This window comes from Tachysurus fulvidraco, chromosome 25 (genome assembly GCF_022655615.1).
Source record: "Tachysurus fulvidraco isolate hzauxx_2018 chromosome 25, HZAU_PFXX_2.0, whole genome shotgun sequence".
NCBI lineage: Eukaryota > Metazoa > Chordata > Actinopteri > Siluriformes > Bagridae > Tachysurus > Tachysurus fulvidraco.
The window spans coordinates 14,669,428-14,680,399 of record NC_062542.1 but is presented as its reverse complement, the minus strand read 5'-3'; the positions used below and the strand labels follow the sequence as shown (position 1 = coordinate 14,680,399).

The window sequence follows — 10,972 nt, the reverse complement described above, 5'->3', positions numbered from 1 at the left end:
TATTTCATTGATTAAGGTATTAAATAATCTAAATCATCTGTCTAAATAGTTTTATCTTGATTCTGGATTCTGTAGATTTCAGCCAGTTGGGTGGTTGGTGCTGTATTGTGTTTTCTCCTGTGAGATGTTTTGGAAGCTGATCTATTTGAGCAGAGTTTACAGATGACAAGACGTCAGAGCTGGAGAGATAAAAGGACTAAAGCATTGCTCCAATGCTATAATAATATCAGTGACATTGTGGTTCATGTAGGAAACAAAGCGAAAATAAATTAGCATGACTATAAAAGACGTTCAAACTCAAATAAGATCACGTGTTTAAATAAGATTTTCCCCCTTCAGACTTTATTTGTTATACAGGTGTGTATCCAGCAGAGGGCGACAAACACACCGAAATATTACAACAAAACCATTAAAACAACTCACTGGGTCCTTCTCGAAGTTTACTACATAGCGCTCCAAATAGCGCACAATCCACCCTATTTAGTGCACTACTACCCTCACCAAGGAGCTGTTTGAGATTAGACCCAGAGTTTCCTGTCTCTCACGTTATTGCTGACATCAGACTCGAAGAAAAAAAAAATACTCACAGTCCAAATAATGTAGTCAGAGAAGCAGGAGTCGAGTCAAGAGAGGAAACTTTGCTGGTCATTGGCACATTGGACTGTGCAACTTTTCTTTCCTTTCTTTCTTTTGTTTTTAAAGGATTCAGATTTTCTGCTTGCTCTGGATTACCAACCAGAAGGAGATTATAAACACAAGAACCCTAAATGCAGATTTTGGGAAGGTTTTGGATTGTAATTTCCTCGCAGTTTCCGGATCTTTTCTTCACAATCCCTGTTTTTTTTCCTTCTGAGACCCGATTCTCGTGATTGAAACATCCAACATTGAAATATGAAAATCTACACTTAAGGGTGAGTCGAGGACTCGTTTACTGAGTCGAATGCAGAAAGCACAATGTGTCAAGTGCAACTGAGTTGGCACGAGACCCTGACGCTTATACAATAACGCACGAGCGTCACTGCAGGTCAAATAAACAAACAAACAAACAAACAAATAAATAAATAAATAAATAGGCACGGTTGTATTATAATCTTTTTTAAATTGTGTTTTAAGGCAATTGTGCCAACAACGATGTGAAATACACTGTCAGTCTTTTAAACATTAAACATATATATATATATATATATATAGCCTCGAGTCAAGCTGTGGTCCATGGTGTAATAAAAAGGATCGTTTAAAATACAAATTGAACCCCAAAAAATGATTTCTGAATACATTAGCAATAAGAAATGAGTTTTGGTGCAAACTAATTTTCAGTGCATTGTGCAGTTGCAGCTGGGTGAATTTTTCCCCCTTTATTAATTTGGCTGATGCTTTAATTCAATAGCTGAGATTAAATACAACTGACTATTTGACATGTTAAAGCTAGGGTTGTGCTCAAGACCCATATCTTCAATTCTAACCCAAACTCTGTGTCCAAATGGATCAAGATCCAGTCTGAAGGCCACACTTTCATTTATTTGTGCATTGCATCCATGTTATCTGTAAAGACAGAACTACAAAAGACCGAGACCAGTTACCGAGACTTAATCAAATCTACGATGTGAAATCTGAGATACTTCAATGCCTAAAACATCTCAAGACAAAGACCAGTCATGTCCCAATGTCTGTGCCTTGTATAGTATAGTTGTAGAAACTTGACGTATGAATGTGCTGTGGCTATGACATGGATTATTAACAGTTATAACTGTGTAACTATGTTACCCACAGCCGTACAGCAGATTTGCATGCAGTCTGTTCCTATTTCCTGCCCCAGATTGGATTTGACAGGAATGTCGTGAGTGATGGCCGCAGCTTTGACTTGCGCCACCTTGGACCTTTATGCGTCATTAAGCATAAAAGCTGTCAGGCTGCTGATTGAGATATAACGTGCCAGACCTTTTCCTTGTTTTTTTTTTTTTGTTTGTTTCTTTCTCCTCTTGGACATTGCTTGTGTGTACTGCAGTGATCTCGGTCTTTGCATTTTCATTGAATCGCAACTGCTCGTAAACTCGGTTAGTTGTTTAACTTTTTTTTCCCCAGAATTTGCAAACTGAACCTTGGCCCTTCATCGCGTTCGGTGTGTTATCGCTTCTCATTAAAGCAGCTGTAATGAGTCATTTAGACAACAGCCAAGGCAGCTCACACACACCCTTCCTTCTGTAATAAGTCGTTCCTGCTCGGCCCACACAGCGAGCCCAGGTCTGCTGGCCAACCCACAGCAAGAGAGATGTTGATTGCTGAGCTGAAAACACCCACAGATGGATGAGCTGCTAGAAGCTTAATGGTGGAACACTCATGAGATGACAGAGCACGATGGAAATAGAAAGTTAATTCATTGTTAATGGAAAAATGTGTTTCTGAAGCCATATTTCTCTAACCAACACCAGATATTGACTTTTATTAGCACGCAAGTTCGACAATAAATAAATCATTAATTTAGCGCTCTTTATTTAAATCAGAAGGTTTAGCTCGCATCGTCGTTCAGCGCGATCATTAACCTTTAACCTGCCTCAGCTGTAAGTTTGCTTTGCACATATAGATAAAAGTTATTCTAAGAGTTACAGCCTTAACATTTTCACATATCTGTGTCAGTAATAATAAAAGCCAGGACTAGTTACTGTAATAAAGAACATGGCCTGTGTCCGCGGGAATTCATGGAAAAAGTGTAAAGTGTTTCTACTAGTGACAAAATTCTAAGAAAACTCTTAGAAACTGGGAGTTGACCCTTAAAATGAAAGAGAAGATCCTCGTAAAGATAAAAGTTCTTCATAAAGCATCTTAAACCCTTAAAAGAGCTCAAAGATCAAAAAGTGTTAGGGGAAGTGAGGAGGACTTTTATCAAGATTAAGAGTTTCTTTATCAGAGGAGAAAATGTTCGAAAGGTGAAAAGGAGAAGAAACGTGTTGTAGACGATATTTAATAATGATAGTGAGTTAATAAGATGAAATTAGATTATGAGGTTAGATCGTGTAGGGATTATTTTGGTGACCGATCATATTAGAGATAACATCTTAGCACAGAAACGATACGCATATATATTTAGAGACATCTCTGAAACAGAGCTGAAATGCCATAGTGACAGAAATGATATAATTTGTCTTTATGACATTTCTGCTCCGTGTCAGAGATGTTTACATTTACATTTATTACATTTATAACATACAGACGTTAGAACAGGGGGCACGGTGGCTTAGTGGTTAGCACGTTCGCCTCACACCTCCAGGGTTGGGGGTTTGATTCCCGCCTCCGCCTTGTGTGTGTGGAGTTTGCATGTTCTCCCCGTGCCTCGGGGGTTTCCTCCGGGTACTCCGGTTTCCTCCCTCGGTCCAAAGACATGCATGGTAGGTTGATTGGCATCTCTGGAAAATTGTCTGTAGTGTGTGTGTGTGTGAGTGAATGAGAGTGTGTGTTTGCCCTGCGATGGGTTGGCACTCCGTCCAGGGTGTATCCTGCCTCGATGCCCGATGACGCCTGAGATAGGCACAGGCTACCCGTGACCCGAGGTAGTTCGGATAAGCGGTATAAAATGAATGAATGAATGAAAAGATCTCTAATATGATCGGTCACAAATATAATCCTACACGATATAGACTCAAATATCTTAACATAGAGACACAGTGAAGGTTTATAACAGACCAGATTTTAAAAGCGTTTCTTTTTTATTGGACAACCAATCACAGTCTTCAAAAGAATGCACTATAACTAGTAACAGGTTAAGCCCCGCCTCCTCTCTAAGACAAAAGTTGTTGTATTTTCCTCGCTCAGAGCTGCTCTGTGATTGGTCGTGAATCACTCTGAAGATAAGATTCCTAGTTAGAATTGTTTAAGCTAAATTATGAGCTCTCTGAGATCAGTCTTAAAATCTTTATGAATACGAGCCGTGTCGATAAAAACATTTCCAGATGTGAGACCAATTTGAGAAATTTTATAACTTGTTCTTTTTTTATCACCGTTGTGATGAATGTTAAAGTAAAGAAATCGAAGTATATTCATGACTGCAGCTTTAATTCAGTTCAGTTCCATTTGCATCGCCACAAAGCCGCTTTACAGAAATATCTAAATTCAGGATATAGACTTTTAATACAAATTCAGCTCTAATGAGGTAACGGTGGTGAAGAAAATCTCCCTGAGATGATACGAGGTAGAAACCTTGAGAGGAACCAGAATGTGACACCTGTAGTGTGATTCTAAACCATTTCCTGTATAGTGCGAAAAGTCTCTATTTAGATTCAAAGACGTAAGTGTCATTTGGTAAGAAATAGCTCAGTGGTTAAGCTGTTAGTCCACACTATGATACCCCACATATCACTTTACAATTCTACGAAAACCAATAAAGAACGAGCGTAAACAAATCTGACAAAAAAACAACAACAACTCATAGTTCGAGTAGTCGCAGAGTACCAGGTGTAACTCATGTGTACTGATCATCTAGAATTTCAGTTAGATGGTCATATGTAGAAACCAACAAACGCTGCATATGCAATAAAACCAATGCAGATCAGAATCAGAATTTCGGTTGAGATTAGACAAGAGGCCGATCTCAATGAATCGCATTTTCTACACTGTTAGCCCGCCGACTAATTCTTACAAATTGGAAATCTCCCTCACCTCCAAAACACTCACGTTGGGTGTGCGAAATTATGTCCTTCCTCCAGCTTGAAAAGTTAAGAACTACAGTCTAAAACTCAGCAGAAAGTTTCCAGAATGTATGGCAGCCTTTCTTGGATTATTATGAAAATGCATTTGATGCTAATTCTTTAGATTAAAAAAAAATTAGGTTCTCACCTCCTCTTTTTATTTATTTTTTGTGCATTCTCAGTGCTTGTGTACGAACTTTGGATGCAAATCTGTGGCGAAAGGTGATATGTGAGATAATGTTTGCAAAGTATGAGGTTTGTGGATAGGGATGCCTTGACATAAGAGATTGTATGTTGGTTTGTTTGTGTTATGTACATTTAAAACAAAATAATAATAATAATAATAATAATAATAATAATAATAATAATAATAATAATTTGGTTGAGCAGCCAATGGAGTAAGACGGTGTGATTTGAGACTCCTGCAGAGTTTATGGTAATCGTTATTTTATATCGCAATTTAGAACCAATTTCAAGTAGCTTTGTTTAAACAATTTTTAAAATTGGAACCCAAATGTAAAGATGCTATAAGAAATCCCTTTTAAACCACTGAAAAGTGACGATTTTGTGACGTTTTTAAACCGTCCCCAACACGGGACAGCCGGAAACGTTACAGATGTCCTCGGATAACGGCGCTGAGTTGAACACGAGTTTGGGATTGTTTATTTAAATAATGAGAGCTGAAATTGCAACGCGGAGTCTCTTATCTACTTTGGTCCTGATCTGTGGACACAGTCCGTTCTCAGCTTTAATGAGGCTGGAGGAAATCCTCTGATTATGGTCTGCGTGTCGGACTGGCTCGGGTTAACGAAGCGTCTCGCTGCAGGTAGTCGGCTTTCGGTAGCAAGTGAACTGAAAGCTTCCGTGTCTGTGATGACCGTATTAGCGATACGCTGATTAAATGATTGTCAGTAATGATAGTTTTATCCTTTATGTATCAGCATAACAGACTAGCCAGTAACTTATCCAGCCATTATGTGACCACGCTCCATGTGATTTTAAATAATAGTGCATAGATATTATTTATCGGTTTATATTTATACCTTCATTTGTTCTTCTTTTCGACCCGGTGGACGCAGGTGTACAGTATCAGTGACTAGGTTCTGGGTCTCTGAGTGGTGAACGTTTTTCAGTCCACAGGCATCTGATTGGAACTTCTGAATGAAAGTGAATGAAAAGGAAGTGTATTGTGTAAGAGAGTTAGTGTTAAAAGGATGTGGTAGCCTAGTGGTTAAGGTGATGGGCTACTGTACCAATAGGAAGGTTGTGAGTTCAATTCCTTTCGAGTCCACCAAGCTGCCACTGCTGGGCCCCTGAGCAAGGCCCTTAACCCTTAAATGCTCAGATGTATAAAAACGAGATAAAATGTACAATAAGTCCCGCTGGATAAGGGAGTCTGCTAAATGCTGTAAATGTTAATGTAAAGAACCCTAATGGAAAATGCTGGAAGTTTGCAAGAAGTTTTATTGTCATTTCAATCATAGATCGCTGACACAGTACATAGTGAAATTAGATGTTCTTCAATGTTTCTCCAGGACCATGGTGCTAAATAGAACGAGAACAGAGCTAAGGACTTAATTTACTGTACAGTAAGTTAGTCCTGGCCACATAAAGTGCATCTGGTGCAAAGCTGGTGCAAACAGTGTGAGACAAAAGACACAAGACTACAAGACTATACACAAAAGCAGCACTGACCAGAGTACATACTGTATATTCTACAGTACATGTGCAAAAATACAGGAATGAACACTTAAGTCAAGTGTCAAGAAGATGTCATCGTCATTTTAACCATATGTACAGTAGCTGAAATGAGAGAATGTTTCTCCAGGACGTTTGTGTGTGAGGGGTGTGTGGGGGTCATCTGTTGGCTTTGTGGATGCAGCGTGTGGTGTAAATGTCTGTGATCGAAGGAAGAGGAACTCCAATTATCTTAACAGAGGATTCGTTGAAGTTCAGCAGAGAGTGGTTGAGTGTTCAGAGACAGGTTGTTGGCTTTACACCAGGCAGTTAGATGTTGCGCTTCCTCTCTGTACGCTGACCCGTCGTTCTTGCTGATGATTCCCACCACTGTCGTGTCATCAGTGAACTTTATCATATGTTTCGATCTGTGCCTTTCTACACAGTCGTGAGTCAGCAAGGTGAACAGCAGTGGGCTGAGAACGCAGCCCTGAGGGGCTCCAGTGCTCAGTGTGGTGGTGGTGCTGCAGATGCTGTTAAAGATCCGGACTGCCTAAGGTCTCTTAGTCATGAAGTCCAGGAAAACAGCAAAACAGCAACGACTGATTGTGTAAGACAGCATGCGCAAAGATAATAATAACAGTGTACACAGTTTGATATGGTGGTGCTGTAGACATGGATGTATATTTGGAGGAGTGTGTATTTGGTGTATTTCAGTACCGCTTGTGGAAAGAAACTACATGAAGACTGAGGAAAAAATACAAAAGATTGCACATACACTTAGTGGCTTTTCTTCAGCAGACAGAATATATTCTTCAGGTCGCTATTTTGAGCGCATCACAAAAATTCTTTTTTGATCTGAGTCCCGATAGACCTGAGGTCAGCTTGTGCTGCTCTATAAATAGATCGTGTTTCATTTGTGTCAGCGTGCATTCTTGTGTGTGTTTGTGTGTGTGTGTGTGTGTGTGTGTGTGTGTGTGTGTGTGTGTGTGTTTGTGTTAGATAAATACCTATGTAATGGAACAGGAGGCTTTTTTTGTCCCACTGTGAACTAAAATTTAATTTCTCACTTCACCTTTTGTGCAGCTGAAACTTCCGAAATCATTAAGTCACTTGCCGGAGGAAATATTGCTTCTTTCTCTATATGACACCCACACACCCACACACACACACACACAAAACATCTTTCCCACCTTTGGGAGTTCATGTGAAAGCCTCTGTAATACAAAGCCTGAGGATTCAGACGAGACACCTGTGTAGTCCATGTGATTAGGATTGTCGTCTCAGTGACTGCTTCAATAAACAAAACAAAAACAAAACAACATAACATTCTTCATAAAGCACCAGAAAAAAACAACGGTGCCATGTTGACGTCTGGAAAATGTTACCACAACGTAAAGCAAACATGTTTTGAGATTCAGTCAGCGGTAAATTCCCATAAGCAAAATGGTGATAAAAAATTTATCAGCATTAATGTAGTTGTAATTAATCGGCGATGACGCAACTTTCCGACCTGGAACATTTACAGTAAACCGAGTAAACTCAGGACTGTATGCTAGTTTCAGCTTGTTCTGCTTGGGAACAGCCCCAGGATATTAACACGACAGACAAGTGGATGATTTTTCTGCATCGATATTAAAAACTGAGCTGGATATTTAAGAGCTGGAGCAATCAGCTGGCATGTAAAAAAAAAACATCACTTCATTAAAACAATTCTTTCGGATGCTTTCACACCGGCTTGTCCGCATGAGAGGTGGAGGAACATTGTGGGACACAGAAGACAGTCGTGAGGTGTGTTTAAAAAAAAAAAAAGACAAGTCAATGTGGTTGTGTTGTCTGTCGCGATGTGATTAAGCCACCTTAACACTTGTATGGTGTTCAGGTCGGTGGGACCCAGATTCATAAACATCAATAGGTTTGAAAAACTTTGCTTCCTTGTAAATTTGTTGATCCAAACTTCTCGGGTCACGGGGAGCCCGTGCCTATCTCAGGCGTCATCGGGCATCGAGGCAGGATACACACTGGATGGAGTGCCAACCCATCACAGGGCACACACACTCTCATTCACTCACACACACACACTACGGACAATTTTCCAGAGATGCCAATCAACCTACCATGCATGTCTTTGGACCGGGGGAGGAAACCGGAGTACCCGGAGGAAACCCCCGAGGCACGGGGAGAACATGCAAACTCCACACACACAAGGCGGAGGTGGGAATCGAACCCCCAACCCTGGAGGTGTGATGCGAACGTGCTAACCACTAAGCCACAGTGTCCCCCCTTAAATTTGATTTTCTTTTTCTTTTTTTTTTTTATTACATTTTATTAAAAAACAACAAAAATAGTACTTTAATTAAAAACTGTGATGTAATAAAGGTAAAGGGCAAATATTAACCATATATGCTGTTTATATCGCTTGTAATTGGGATGAAATAAGTAAACATCTGTAGAGTATTTTATCATCAAATTTTTCATTGTGTTGAATTAAAAACCTAAAAAAAACCAGACCCACCAACACAAAAACAAAAATACGAACAACATACTGAACAAGGGTTAAATTAGTTCTCTGAACAAAGTTAGACACAACTTGGGTTCTAAATGTCGAAGCATATCATATCATAGCAGATTCGGTGTTATTGTCCAAAATCTTTACCTCAGAGTTAAAGTCAGATTTTATTTTCTGAGGCATTTAATGCTTTAGAGAGCTAGAAGTCTTGAACTTTCTGACTGAAGCCTACCTCTTCCTCTTCTTCTTCTTCTTTTTCTTCTTCTTCTTCTTCTTCTTCTTCTTCTTCTTCTTATTACTGTTATTTATTTATTTTTGTAACCCGGTGTTCTCTCTTCATCTTTTCTCCTCCTGAGTCCTTCAATGCCGATAGAGGGAAATTTTTGTCCTCGTCTCATTTCCCAGAAACCCCTTGGCCCCGTCTCAGCCCATGAGTCAGTATCACAAACAATAGAAGAAGCCTGCTGTTTTTTCTACGTTGACCTTTAAAGTTTTACTCGCCGTAGGAACGGCATCACGACGATGCTATCGGCTTCACGTTCGGAGAGCGTTTTTTTTTTTTTTTTTTTGGAGCTCACAGGGGAGGTGAGGTAATGCAGAACGAGGGTCTTCCTCGTCCACGCCTCTTGCTGACTGCAGAGAAAACGGACAGATTGCACAAGGTCCTTAATGACCAGCGAACCCCGTTGTGATTTCTGGAGACTCTGGTGTGATTAAAATGGTGGTTATTGACGCACGGAGGAGTGGAACGTAACAGCCGGCCTGATGTCAAGTGAAATCTTCAGAGAGGTTACAGAAGAGGTTGAGAAATAGGCGGAAAAGACACCCTCACCCCCTTCCTATTTGTTTCTGCAGAATAAACCATCATTTACAGAGGAATAACACATTCCCAAATTGTCAAGGTGGAGTAGGTCGATTCGATTTCAGTGTTATTTCTATAGCAATCTGTTACGCCTTGAAAGTACACACTCGGAGGACTGATTTTGTTGACCAATCACAGAGAAGATGCTGTATAAATATTTGAAATAATTCCTTATTGAAAAAGACAAACAATTGTACGGTGACCTGAGGTCTTCTCTAAAGCTGTTGTTCTGCCATATTTCTCATTAACATTAACGTAAATTGTATATAAATATGTGTGTGTATGCGCACGCGTGTGTGTGTGTGTGTGTGTGTGTGTGTGTGTGTGTGTGTGTGTGTGTGTGTGTGTGTGTGTGTGTGTGTGTGTGTGTGTGAAACTGACATGCTGGTAGAGTAGCAGAACAGATGGGCCACAGAGTGTGAACCCAGTGCCAGAAACAGCAAGAAGAAAAAAAAAAAGACAGGGAGGTGTGTGTGTGTGTGTGTGTGTGTGTGTGTGTGTGTGTGTGTGTGTGTGTGTGTGTGTGTGTGTGTGTGAGTGTATGTGTGTGGAAAGCCATATTTGGAAAGCCACCTGTCTTGGAAGCACTTCTTAACATGCTAATGGTGATCACAAGGTTATTGCGTGTTTTGTGTGTCAGACAGTGAGGGAGAGTGTGTGTGTGTGTGTGTGTGTGTGTGTGTGTGTGTGTGTGTGTGTGTGTGTGTGTGTGTGTGTGTGTGTGTGTGGGTATGTGCATATTTCATTTTCTTTCTCAGAACTGTTCCTACATGGCTACAGGTCCGAAGCTGTAACCGATCAGCCTGGGAATATAACTCCAGGAATTTTTGGAATGATAATTAAGCTATTTTTTTCCTGTAAATCAATCGAAGCTGTACACAGAGACTGAATCTGTTTGCCCATCCTGACTCATTCGACAAACAGGATTTGAACTGTAACACCCCCAGGATTGAACCGAGTCGAATTGGAGCCCTTTTCTGAAGTGTTTTATGCGTGTTTGTCGATCTTGTGATTTTTTTTTTTTTGTGCCTAAGGCTGTGTCAGGTTTATGATTACTCGTGCTGGTCTGGGCACGCTCCATGGAAAATCACAGCAAACCCTTTGTGCCTCGGTCAAGGCATTTTTCTATGTTGACTGGTTGTGGCTTTAGAAGCACAAACACATAAACAAGGCACTGATCTGACCTTTTCAATCAGAAGAAAGAAAGCATTTAAGAGGGGTTCAGTTTTTTTTTTAACATCCTCA

General features: G+C 40.2%; 1 protein-coding gene across 1 annotated transcript in view; it reads left to right on the top strand.

Annotated features, from left to right (window-relative positions):
- Window positions 1-574: 574 nt before the first annotated feature.
- map3k22 (mitogen-activated protein kinase kinase kinase 22) overlaps window positions 575-10,972 on the top strand; it is a 56,787-nt gene continuing 46,389 nt past the window's right edge. Inside the window, exon 1 of the mRNA XM_047808458.1 lies at window positions 575-911. The gene's annotated coding sequence lies outside the window, so the exon portion shown is untranslated. The remainder of the gene's footprint in view (window positions 912-10,972) is intronic.